General features: G+C 40.0%; 2 protein-coding genes across 2 annotated transcripts in view; one reads left to right on the top strand and one right to left on the bottom strand.

The window, feature by feature from the left end:
• The window catches only part of LOC124790130 (protein melted), a 253,327-nt gene that overhangs the window by 82,092 nt on the left and 157,332 nt on the right, over window positions 1–13,903 (bottom strand). The gene's annotated exons all lie outside the window — the stretch shown is intronic.
• Window positions 1–13,903, top strand: part of LOC124790131 (tRNA pseudouridine synthase-like 1) — a 221,931-nt gene that overhangs the window by 167,964 nt on the left and 40,064 nt on the right. The window lies entirely within an intron of this gene.

Genomic DNA, 13,903 nt, shown 5'->3' with positions numbered 1-13,903 from the left:
GCGGAGGGTACCTTGAGTACCTCTATCAGTTCTCCCTTCTATTCCAGTCTCGTATTGTTCGTGGAAAGAAAATTGTTGGTACGCCTCTATGTGGGCTCTAATATCTCTGATTTTATCCTCATGATCTCTTCATGAAATACACATAGGAGGGAGCAATATACTACTTGACTCCTTGGTGAAGGTATGTTTTCGAAACTTCAACAAAAGCCCATACCGAGCTACTGAGCGGCCCTCTTGCAGAGTCTTCCACTGGAGTTTATCTATCATCTCCGTAATGCTTTCGCGATTACTAAATGATCCTGTAATGAAGTGCGCTGCTCTCTGTTGCATCTTCTCCATCTCTTCTATCAACCCTATCTGGTATGGATCCCACACCGGTGAGCACTACTCAAGCAGTGGTCTACAAGTGTACTGTAACATACTTCCTATGTTTTCAGGCTGCATTTCCTTAGGATGCTTCCAATGAATCTCAGTTTGACATCTGCTTTACTGACGATTAATTTTATATGGTCATTCCATTTTAAATCACTCCTAATGCCTACTCCCAGATAATTTATGGAATTAGCTGTTTCCAGTTGCTGACCTACTATTTTGTAGCTAAATGATAAACAATCTTTCTTTCTATGTAATCGCAGCACAATACACTTGTCTACACCGAGATTCAATTGCCATTCCCTGCGCTATGTGTCAATTCGTTGCAGATCCTCCTGCATTTCAGTACAAAATTGTACTGAAATGCATTGTTACAACCTCTCGATATACTACAGTATCATCTGCAAAAAGCCTCAGTGAACTTCCAATGTTATCCACAAGGTCATTTATATATTTTGTGAATAGCAACGGTCCTACAACACTCCCCTGCGGCACACCTGAAATCACTCTTACTTCAGAAGACTTCTCTCCATTGAGAATGACATGCTGTGTCCTGTTACCTAGGAACTTTTCAACCAATCACACAATTGGTCTGATAGTCGATATGCTCTTACTTTGTTCATTAAATGACTTGAGGAAGTCAAGAAACACGACATCTACCTGGGAACCCATGTCTATGGCCCTCTGAGTCTCATGGACGAATAGTGCGAGCCGGGTTTCACACGATCATCTTTTTCGAAACCCATGCTGACTCCTACAGAGTAGATTTCTAGTCTCCAGAAGTCATTATTCTCGAACATAATACGTGTTCCAAAAGTCTACAAATGATCGATGTTAGACATATAGGTCTATAGTTCTGCACATCTGTTTGAAGTTCCTTCTTGAAAACGGGGAAGACGTGCCCTTTTCCAATCTTTTGGAACGCTATGCTCTTCTAGAGACCTACGGTTCACTGCTGCAAGAAGGGGGCAAGTTCCTTCGTGTACTCTGTGTGAAATCGAATTGGTATCCCATCAGGTCAAGCAGCATTTCCTCTTTTGAGCGACTTAAATTGTTTTTCTATCCCTCTGTCATTTATTTTCATAGCTACCATTTTGTCATTTGTGTGACAATCTAGAGAAGGAACTACAGTGCAGTCTTCCTCTGTGAAACAGCTTTGGAAAAAGACGTTTAGTATTTCGGCCTTTAGTCTGTCATCCTCCGTTTCAGTACCATTTTGGTCACAAAGTGTCTGGACATTTTGTTTTGATCCACCTAGCACTTTGACATAAGACCAAAATTTCTTAGAATTTTCTTCCAAGTCAGTACATAGAACTTTACTTTCGAATTCGTTGAATGCCTCTTGCATAGCCCTCCTCACACTACATTCCGCTTCGTGTAATTTTTGTTTGTCTGCAAGGCTTTGGCTATGTTTATGTTTGCTGTGAAGCTCCCTTTGCTTCTGTAGCAGTTTTCTAACTCGGTTGTTGTACCACGGTGGCTCTTTTCCATATCTTACAATCTTGCTTGGAACATACTCATCTAATGCATATTGTACGATGGTTTTGAACTTTGTCCACTGATCCTCAACACTATCTGTACATGGGATAAAACTTATGTGTTGAGCCGTCAAGTACTCTGAAATCTGCTCTCTGCCACTTTTGCTGAACAGAAAAATCCTCCTACCTTTTTTAATATTTCTATTTACAGCTGAAATCACTGATGCTGTAGCTGCTTTATGATTGCTGATTCCCTGTTCTGCGTTAATTGTTTCAAATAGTTCGGGTCTGTTTGTCACCAGAAGGTCTAATATGTTATTGCCACAAGTCGGTTCTCTGTTTAACTGCTCAAGGTAGTTTTCAGATAACGCACTTAAAAAAAATTTCACTATAACACGGTCGGGAAATCTACTAAAAATATTTTCCTTCAGGTGTTCTACCATAACAGTGGCTGAGCCTGGAGGCCTATAGAGACATCCAATTACCATGTTTGAGCCTGCTTTATCTGTGATCTTCACCCAAATTATTTCACATTTCAGATCTCCATCGATTTCCTTCGATACTATTGCACTTTTTATCACTATAAATACGCCTCCCCCTTCACTGTCTAGCCTGTCTCTGTGGTACACATACCAATCTGAGTTTAGAATTTCATTATTGTTTACATCTGGTTCAAGCCAACTTTCCATCCCTAGTACCATGTGGACATTGTGACTATTTATTAATGAAAGCAGTTCTGGGACCTTTCTATAGACGATCCTGCAGTTTACTATTACCACATTAATATTGTCATTCCCTGTTGCGTTTTGCCTACTGCTACCTTGTTGCATATCAGGAGGAGTCTTGTCGGGCCTAGGGAGGGAATTCTCTAATCTAAAAAACCCACATGTGCACTCCACACGTACTCCACTACCCTTGTAGCTGCTTCCTGCATGTAGTGCACGCCTGACCTATTCAGGGGGATCCTACATTTCTCCATCTGGTAGCGGAGGTCGAGAAATTTACACCTCAGATTTCCGCAGAATCATCTGAGCCTCTGATTTGAGCCTTCCACTCAGCTCCAAACCAGAGAACCGCGATCAGTTCTGGGAACGACACTACAAATAGTTAGCTCAGATTCCACCCCATGAGCAAGGCTTTCCGCCTTCACCAACTCTGCCAACCACCTGCTTGAAAAGAGGATGACCTCTGAACCCAGACTGCAGGAGTCATTGGTGCTGACATGAGCAACGATTTGCAGTCGGGTGCACCCAGTGCTCTGTATCACCGCCGGCAGTGCCTCCTCCACATCTTGGATGAAACCCCCAGCAAGCAGAGTGCACACTGGCCTTCTTCCTTGACCTTTCTGCTATTTCCCTAAGGGGCTCCATCACCTGCCTAATATTGGAGCTCCCAATCACTAATAAACCCCTCCCCACGTGTGCCTGCTCGGACCTTGCTGAAGGAGCGGCCACATGTCCACTCACAGGCGATGCAACATGGCCAGCCTCCACATTGACCCTCCACCTCGTGCGACGCAAAAGCGTTGAACCTGCCACTACCTTTGGGGACAGGGTGGCCCAACTGCGCCCGGTACACACGAAGATGTCTCAACAGCAGGGACAGTGAGTGAAGCATGTAACACCTGGGGCGTACCATGCGACGCACCTGACTCCCCACTGCCGCTACACTCTGAGGCAGCAGCCTGAGGATGGCTGACCGTGGCCATCAGCACGTTCAGCTGTTCGTGAACAATGGCCAGCTCCTCCTGCGTCCATACAAAACAGTCACACTTCCTATTGATCCTAAGAAATCAACAATTTACTGTAGAGAGTTAAGAAATCAACTTTTAACTAGACTGCTAATTCACTAAAGGCGGCTGATAGCTGATTAAACTGTGGTTACTAGACACTTCTTGTTGGAAACAATGAAAATAAGCACTAACTGACTCTGGACTGCATTCAAAACAAACACGAAAAATATGAAGCACTATTACTAGTACTCGAAAATTAAAGCTTCCTAAAAGCAAAAACACATGGAAAAAGAAGGGACAAGTAAGAAAAACACAGTTAATACCATTCTGCATAGTTGCTGGCAAATTCCTCTTGAACATACCATGTTGTTGATGTGGTCTTCAGTATAGAGACTGGTTTGATGCATCTCTCCATGCTACTCTATCCTGTGCAAGCTTCTTCATCTCCCAGTACCTACGGCAACCTATATCCTTCTGAATCTGTTTAATGTATTCATCTCTTGGTCTCCCTCTAAGATTTTTACCCTTCACGCTGCCCTCCAATACTAAATTGATAATCCCTTGATGCCGCAGAATATGCCCTACCAACCGATTCCTTCTTCTAGTCAAGTTGTGTCACAAATTCCTCTTCTCTCCAATTCTATTCAATACCTCCTTATTAGTTATGTGATCCACCCATCTAATCTTCAGCATTCTTCTGCAGCACCACATTTCAAAAGCTTCTATTCTCTTCTTGTCTAAACTATTTATCATCCATGTTTCACTTCCATACATGTCTACACTCCATACAAATACTTTCAGAAACAACTTCCTGACATTTAAATCTATACTCAATGTTAACAAATTTCGCTTCTTCTTAAACGCTTTCCTTGCCATTGCCAGGCTACTTTTTATATCCTCTCTACTTCAACCATCATCAGTTATTTTGCTCCCCAAATAGCAAAACTCATTTACTACTTTAAGCATCTCATTCCCTAATCTAATTCCCACAGCATCACCTGATTTATTTCGACTACATTCCATTATCCTCATTTTGCTTTTGTTGATGTTCATCTTATATCCTCCTTTCAAGACACTGTCCATTCTGTTCAACTGCTCTTCCAGGTGCTTTGCTATCTCTGACAGAATTATAATGTCATCAGTAAAACCTAAAAAGTTTTTATTTCTTCTCCATGGGTTTTAATTCCTACTCCGAATTTATCTTTTGTTTCCTTTACTGCTTGTTCAATATACAGATTGAATAGCATCGGGGATAGGCTACAACCCTGTCTCAATCCCTTCCCAACCACTGCTTCCCTTTCATGCCCCTCGACTCTTATAACCATCTGGTTTCTGTACAAATTGTAAATAGCCTTTCACCCCCTGTATATTACCCCTGCCACCTTCAGAATTTGAAAGAGAGTATTCCAGTCAACACTGTCAAAAGCTTTCTCTAAGTCTACAAATGCTAGAAATGTAGGTTTACCTTTCCTTAATCTATTTTCTAATGTAAGTCGTAGGGTCAGTAATGCATCACGTGTTCCAACATTTCTCTGGAATCCAAATTGATCTACTCTGAGGTAAGCCTCTACCGGTTTTTCCTTTCATCTGTAAAGAATTCTTGTTGGTATTTTGCAGCCATGGCTTATTAAACTGATAGTTTGGTAATTTTCACATCTGTCAACACCGGCTTTCTTTGGGATTGGAATTGTTATATTCTTCTTAAAGTCACAGGGTATTTCGCCTGTCTCATACATCTGGCTCACAAGATGGTAGAGTTTTGCTAGGCCTGGCTCTTCCAAGGCCCTGGGGCCCTGTTTCGACTCAGGTCTTTCAGTGCTCTGTCAAACTCTTCACGCAGTTATCATATCTCCTATTTCATCTTCATCTACATTCCCTTTCATTTCTATAATATGTCCTCAAGAACATTGCCCTTGTATAGACCCCCTATATACTCCTTCCAGCTTTCTGCTTTCCCTTCTTTGCTTAGAACTGGGTTTCCATCTGAGCTCTTGATATTCATGCAAGTGGTTCTCTTTTCTCCAAAGGTCTCTTTGATTTTCCTGTATGCAGTCTCTATCTTACCCCTAGTGATATGCTCCTCTACATTCCTACATTTGTCCTCTAGCCATCCCTGCTTAGCCAGTTTCTTCTCATTTTTGAGACACTTGTATTCCCCTTTGCCTGCTTCATTTACTGCATTTTTATATTTTCTCCTTTCATCAATTAAATTCAATATCCCTTCTGTTACCCAAGGATTTCTATTGGATCTCATCTTACGTACTTGATCCTCTGCTACCTTCACTATTTCATCTCTCAAAGTTACCCATTCTTCTTCTACTGCATTTCTTTCACCCATTCTTGTCAATGGTTCCCTAATGGTTTCCCTGAAGCTCTCTACAACCTCTGGTTTCTTCAGTTTATCCAGGTCCCATCTCCTCAAATTCCCACCTTTTTGCAGTTTCTTCAGTTTTAATCTACAGTTCATAACCAATAGATTGTGGTCAGAGCCCACATCAGCCCCTGGAAATGTCTTACAATTTAAAACCTGGTTCCTGAATCTCTCTCTTACCATTATATAATCTATCTGAGACCTTCCAGTATCTCCAGGCTTCTTCCATGGCTACAACCTTCTTTTATGATTCTCGAACCAAGTGTTAACTATGATTAAGTTATGCTCTGTACAAAATTCTACCAGGCGGCTTCCTCTTTCATTCCTTACTCCCATTCCATATTCACCTACTACGTTTCCTTCTCTTCCTTTTCCTACTATCGAGTTCCAGTCAGCCATGACTGTTAAATTTTCGTCTGCCTTCACTATCTGAATAATTTCTTTTATCTCATCGTACATTTCATCAAGCAGTAAAGGAAACAAAAGAAAAATTTGGAGTAGGTATTAAAATCCATGGAGAAGAAATAAAAACTTTGAGGTTCGCCGATGACATTGTAATTCTGTCAGAGACAGCAAAGGACTTGGAAGAGCAGTTTAACGGAATGGATGGTGTCTTGAAGGGAGGATATAAGATGAACATCAACAAAAGCAAAACGAGGATAATGGAATGTAGTCGACTTAAGTCGGGTGATGCTGAGGAAATTAGATTAGGAAATGAGGCACTTAAAGTAGTAAAGGAATTTTGCTATTTGGGGAGCAAAATAACTGATGATGGTCGAAGTAGAGAGGATATAAAATGTAGACTGGCAATGGCAAGGAAAGCGTTTCTGAAGAAGAGAAATTTGTTAACATCGAGTATAGATTTAAGTGTCAGGAAGTCATTTCTGAAAGTATTTGTATGGAGTGTAGACATGTATGGAAGTGAAACATGGACGGTAAATAGTTTGGACAAGAAGAGAATAGAAGCTTTTGAAATGTGGTGCTACAGAAGAATGCTGAAGATTAGATGGGTAGATCACATAACTAATGAGGAAGTATTGAATAGGATAGGGGAGAAGAGAAGTTTGTGGCACAACTTGACCAGAAGAAGGGATCGGTTGGTAGGACATGTTCTGAGGCATCAAGGGATCACCAATTTAGTATTGGAGGGCAAGAGATGAATACACTAAGCAGATTCAAAAGGATGTAGGTTGCAGTAGGTACTGGGAGATGAAGAAGCTTGCACAGGATAGAGTAGCATGGAGAGCTGCATCAAACCAGTCTCAGGACTGAAGACCACAACAACAACAACATTTCATCAATCTCTTTGTCATCTGCGGAGCTAGTTGGCATATAAACTTGTACTACTGTGGTAGGCATGGGCTTCATATCTATCTTGGCCACAATAATGCGTTCACTATGCTGTTTGTAGTAGCTTACCTGCATTCCTATTTTCCTATTCATTATTAAACCTACTTCTGCATTACCCCTATTTGACTTTGTATTTATAACCCTGTATTCACCTGACCAGAAGTCTTGTTCCTCCTGCCATCGAACTCTACTAATTCCTACTATATCTAACTTTAAACTATCCATTTCCCATTTTAAATTTTCTAGCCTACCTGCGCGATTAAGGGATCTGACATTCCACGCTCCGATCCGTAAAACGCCAGTTTTCTTTCTCCTGATCACAACATCCTCCAGAGTAGTCCCCGCCCGGAGATCCGAATGGCGACTATTTTACCTCCGGAATATTTTACCCAAGAGGACGCCATCATCATTTAACCATAGAGTAAAGCTGCATGCTCTCGGGAAAAATTATGGCTGTAGTTTCCCCTTGCTTTCAACCATTTGCAGTACCAGCACAGCAAGGCCGTTTTGGTTAGTGTTACAAGGCCAGATCAGTCAATCATCCAGACTGTTGACCCTGCAACTACTGAAAAGGCTGCTGCCCCTCTTCAGGAACCACGTTTGTCTGGCCTCTCAATAGATACCCCTCCATTGTGATTGCACCTACGGTACGGTAACATACCGTAAGTTCCACAATCTTTTCTTATTCTTTTTTATTCCCCCTCCCCTCTACTCCACGTCTCTTCCATGTAACCCTACCCCCATCTCCACCAACCCCAGAAGACTGACACTGTGAAGGAACAGCACAACAATGTAGCATCTGAAGACATTGGGTGGAAGAATGAACATCATGAAAGGAGCACAAACATTATTTGGTTGGGAAAGAAACACTTCTTTACATGTTTATAAAAGAGTTTCTCATTATGTTCAATTGCTAAGAATGATTTCACAGATCTACAACAATACATGGTGAATGGAAAAACAATAAACAATTCAAATGGATACTTAGCCAAGTCCCAAATAATAAGCATATAAACATGATGAAGTTACGCTAACTTTAAAAAACCAGTTGCATGTCCAACCATGGGACATTGTATCCAATGACAGGAATCTTGCATTATAGTTTTGGACACGATCTTAAATGCAGTTACTTTGTCTTTTACTTTCTGTGGCCTGCTATGTAATGGTAGAAGAATGTGGCTAGCTAGCTTCACACGACTGTGGCTTCAGCTGTCAGAGACGGCAGTCTCGTGTGTGTGTGTGTGTGTGTGTGTGTGTGTGTGTGTGTGTGTGTGTGTGGTCTATTTTTGACAAAGGGCTTGTTGGCCGAAGCTTATATTGTGACAGTCTTTTTTTAGTGCCTATTTGCGACTCAGTATCTCCACTATATAGTGAGAAGCAACATTCCTTTTCATAATATTGTTACATTACCGAACACTTATATTTTTCAGTACTACTCATGTAACTACAATTAAAACTAAATGCATTTTTATAAAAGCTAGTCAGCTGTTTTTAAATTAAAATTTGTCGTTGGAGTAGAAGCAGTTGTCCAGGAAGAAAATATTTCAGATAAGACTTCAAACTCACTTTGCTACCTGTCACACATTTTACATTATCAATCAAATCGTCAAATATTTTTGTTGATGAATATTGAATTTTTCCCTGAGCCACTGACACCTTTAATAATTGGTAATAAAGGTCATTTTCTCTGGTGTTGTAAGTATGGGCATCAGTACTCTTCTCAAATTGTGGTGGATTATTTATGACAATTTCATTGCAAATATACAGGGTGTCCCATTTATCATGACCACCCTAAAGAACTGTTTGTCCAGATGTAAATTACAAAATGTTCTTTAGCCACCAAGGGGACATCAATCAGCATGATTGCGTTCATTGCAGCTTTGTTTTTTACAAAGATATAAACAGTGGTATGACTTTTTTAAATGGCACCCAGTATTTTTTATTCAGTAATCAATTTCTCTCCTAAAGACCTATTCAAAAACATATCACAGTGTATCGTTCACTGAAACACAACGTTATTGTTGTATATGCGGACAAGGAAAAAAAAATTCCGATTATTTCCCAGTTAAAAATATGCTTTCTCTCAGGTAAAAACACGCTTTTTCCGTGTTGAGTGACACTATATTTTCCCTTGGAATTGTAAAACTTATCAATCCTTCGAATGGTTCTGGTTTTATACACGGGCGTAGAATTTCCCGACACTTTAGAAAATGAAACTCATGGGAAAAAACGCGTTCTGGAAAGATCTTTGATGTACAGCTACATGTACACTGCATATTTTCGTATTATGAAAGAACAAATTCGAATTACACCAAACACTGCATATTACCTTTTGAAGCATTGAAATCGAGATTGTGATGCGCTTTTGTAAGTCAGTTATAGCTCATGTCATGTGATCTAGCCAGCTGATGACAGTGGATATTCAGGGCATAGGACACGTGATGTAATCAGCCAATAGCAACGTCACTGTTAAGTAGAATGAACACCACAAACAGGAAAAGTTAATGGTTTAAATTAATACACATAGTCTTGCTACAAGAAAAGGAAAGCTTTCACATATGATATTGGTCTCTAAGGTTAATACGCTGCAAGAGAAGCTAAACTTTACATATAATGTTGATCTTTTCTGCGCATATTACACCTTAAGATATATCACACAAATGTGCCAGTCAAGTTTTTAATAATGACACAAATGTCTGATCTTCAGGGCTCGAAATTCTTCTAAATGGCACATCATCAAAGAGTTGATTTTTAAGAGAGAGTCAAATGCTGTATGATTTATGAAATTCATCGTACATTCTCGCACAAAGTTCAACTTGCACAAAAGGAGGTTTACTTTGAAAGTAACGGTTTTCAAACCACCATTTGCAGTATTTTCCCGCAACCTGTTAGAAATAGGTTTGTTTCAACAATTGCGAGAGAGCGCCAGATAACAGACGCCACAGCGCTTGCGCAGCTACAATGAAGTAGGAGGCCCGTATGTCCACATTAAAGGATCTTACATTACGTCATAAAAGAAACAAGACATCAGAAGATACTCCAAGAGCATCGTAAATCTGTGAACCATACTAAAATGTGCATAATTAAAGTGCACATTCATGTGTGTGGATTCCCAATGAAGTGGGACTCTACCTGATATTAAGCTTTTCAGTGTGGTTTTTGGGATATAAATTTTTTTGGAGTACCAGTACTGTGTTATCTAATGTTTGGTTCTTTCTTATGGCATAATGCTATATGTGCTACAAGATGAAAACGTGCACTTGAAATGCAGCGAACAGTTGAAACTAGCCAATACTGTGGAATTAAACACTTAATTTCAAATACATTGACTGCCTCAGCAGAAAAGATTAATAAAAGCCAAATTTCTTTAGCAAACCAACAAAAATAGCTACATTGTTCTGCAAGGGGATTAATGCTTGACTGTCAGAAAGTTGGAAATAAAATAAAACCTGAAACTAACAACATATTATAGACTTCTGTAATTATATAAATGTATTTTAATTCACTTGACAGCTCCCGGTAACAGAAATCTGTTTTGTTTTCATTTGATGTGAGAGTAGTAAACAAAGAGGAAACAGCAAAATCACAAAATGTAAACACGGATCACGTGGAGACTACCCACTTCTCTACTATAGCTCACAGTGCTCTGCACATCATCAGTCCTGGATCTACGATTATTTCTGAATTTCCAAACCAAGGCAATACTATATAGTCCCCCCCCCCCCCCCCACCTCCCCCACAAACCTCCGTCCCCAGCCCTTCCCTCAAGCATTTGAGACAAGACGTTAAAAAAAATTTCAAAAATACGTTCATTTTGGAGTGCACGTCTTTCTGAAGAGTCTGATACATAAAACTTACGTGTTCAAGGAAATGTAAGACATGTTATTTGGTCTTTTAAGTGTGCCAAAGTGCAGTGCCATGCCTCTTCACAACGCATACTTTTATTGCATGTCACTATTTCGCTCTGCGGAATTGAAACGTGTGTATTTTGTAATGGATGCCATCAAGCTATATTCAGGACAGTGGAAATTAAGATGTCCTGTGGCGCCCCTCCTGTTCCTAGTCAGCTGGTTTGACATCCTGCCCCTCTTAAAAAAAAAACACCTCACAATTAATATTGGATGGGATTATTTGTAACTGGGACAAAGAGATTTCTTCAGAAAATTTGCACTCTTTATTGCCTGATAGCTAATAACTTGCTGTTTTGTGTGACAGAAAATTAAATATAGGAAAATAAAACCAGCAAAGACAAGAGACAACCAAGACAGTACACATTTCTTTAATCCTTAGCTCTCAGGATTTTTTTCTCTCTAATCTTGCTACAACTTTACATGTAGTGCTTTCCTTTGTTTCCTTTGTATGAAAGAATCTATTACCTCACCAAAGTTCGTCAAACGTTTTGCTACATGAAAAATCGAAATGTCGTTGGCTAATACTGAAAAAGCTGTTAATACAAACAGTAACCAAAACTGGTGTGGTTTCTCGAGCTAATTATGTCTATTTTGTCACTGTCTGCTAAATAAAACAAAATACTCCTTCCTAATATTGCAGAAATTGTAACACATACCAAATAAACGAGACTTTTATGGCACAAATGGTCATTTTTATAACATGCTATTAGGCTTACCACAAGCAAAAAGCTTTATGTTAGGAAATAGTTTCACATTTCATTCATACACTCCAGTTTCTCAAGCATGAGATCAAAAAGTAGTGCTACAAAATTTTTTATATAAATTTGGAATCGTCATATTCTTTCATAATTTGGGTGATGTCCCCATTTGTTTTCCTTCCTCGTCCTAACAATCAATCTTGTCACCATTAATTCTGTAACTAATCCTGCCAATGTCAAATTTATTCTCCGGTTAACCCCACTAACCCTGCCAGAATCACTGGTTTCATTATCCTGCGATTATTCTCCGGTTACGCGTTGTTACATGTTCGTACAACGCGTTTTCTGCACTACTTCCAGAATAGAACTTATGCGGCAGCTAGCTGGGGACTGTACAACTAGCCCTTACTAGTATGGTGAGCTGGCCAAACATTTTTGTCAAAATTTAATTTTCTTGGATACACCGAGAAGATAATACGTAAACTTTCTTACCTGTTATTCCTGCTAGTCGTTTATTTCCACTCTGGTAGTCTGAATCCGTGGATTTTGCTAGGAATTACGAGAACATTGTTCATTCGCAAACCCAGTCAACCACCTAAACTACGATTGGAATTCATCCATTCCGCTTTACACCGCTCAGCTCGTATAGCCCATTTTGTCTGCAGAGAAGTTTATTTCTAGATACAACGAGGATTCCCCTGACAGAGACTTCACATACACTATGCACGCATTGACAAATAAACTTACGAATCATTTAGGAATCAACTTAGAATGTGTTCAAAAATGTTCAAAAGTCAACAGCGGTGCATATCAAAATCATATGAATAATCGAGACCAACATGCGCTGCATGCTAGGTGCTTTGTGAAACAAGATTCCCCCTCCCCCCAAGAATATGAATTTGGCGCCCAGCTCCCCTCTCCTAGATCCGAGGCTGCTGCACATGTGTGAATCTGGCAGCTTGGGTGCGCCAGTAAAATTTTTTCCAGTAATATTTAGCTGCTTGCTGCAACTGCTTACACAGTGAACAGCTACATTTCTGTAGCCAGAAGCGGGCGAAGGTAGTACTCATATGCGACTCAACTGCACATGAACCTGCTCGGTACTGCTAAAACGAATCTAATGTAAACAGGTGTGATGTTACGCTCATTGGAGGCACTTTGTTGTTATGAAGCATTGCATAGTCTTCCTAAAGCCTTTGACACATTTTGCTGTTGGCAGACACATGTACGAGCACTGTATGTTGTTGTTGTATATGGAGCATTTCCTTTGCAATTAAGTTTTATTTTCATGGTTTTTTTTTGTCTCATTCATGTTTTATCACTGCAGTATAATTCTGCAGTAGTGGGATACAGTGGGATAAAGTAAAGTATTGGTTCTTGCAAGACAAAATTATAAAAATTTAACTGAAAACAAAAACAATGAAAAATTCCCAGAATTATAAAAAATCCCGGGTTTTTCCTGGTTTTCTCCAGGATGAAAAAATTCCTACATTTTTCCCAGGTCTCCCTGTTGTCCCGGGTCATGTCCACCCTGATAACACAACACTGACTTTGAGACCAGGATCACAAACTCGTCCATTTGCTGGAGTTGTCAGAAAACAAATGAAAAACGAGTAAAAACATAACACAAAATTGACTGACTCTCCTGCACTACTGCCCAGGAGTAGAACATTCAAAGGTGCTCAAAGTGGTGAGCCTGGACACCGATACACTAGTGCACTCATTGAATGAATGAATTACTTCTGCTTCCAGTGTTGCCTGCTGAAGAGAATTGCAAGCAAGTACGGTATGTTCCTGCATGTCCTCTGGGGTGTTGGAAAATAGCAATAGACAACATCTTTAATGCATCCCCAAAGAAAAAAGTTCAAAAGATTTAAATCAGGAGACCTAGCAGGCCAAGTAACTGTTCCTCCTTGACCAATCCATCTGGCAGGGTATCTTCAGTTCAGATCACGACATGTATGCAAGGCATTATGTGTTGGACATCCATA

The sequence above is a fragment of the Schistocerca piceifrons genome, chromosome 3 (assembly GCF_021461385.2).
Source record: "Schistocerca piceifrons isolate TAMUIC-IGC-003096 chromosome 3, iqSchPice1.1, whole genome shotgun sequence".
NCBI lineage: Eukaryota > Metazoa > Arthropoda > Insecta > Orthoptera > Acrididae > Schistocerca > Schistocerca piceifrons.
The sequence above is the reverse complement of the archived record's forward strand: the minus strand, read 5'-3'. Positions and strand labels throughout refer to the sequence as shown.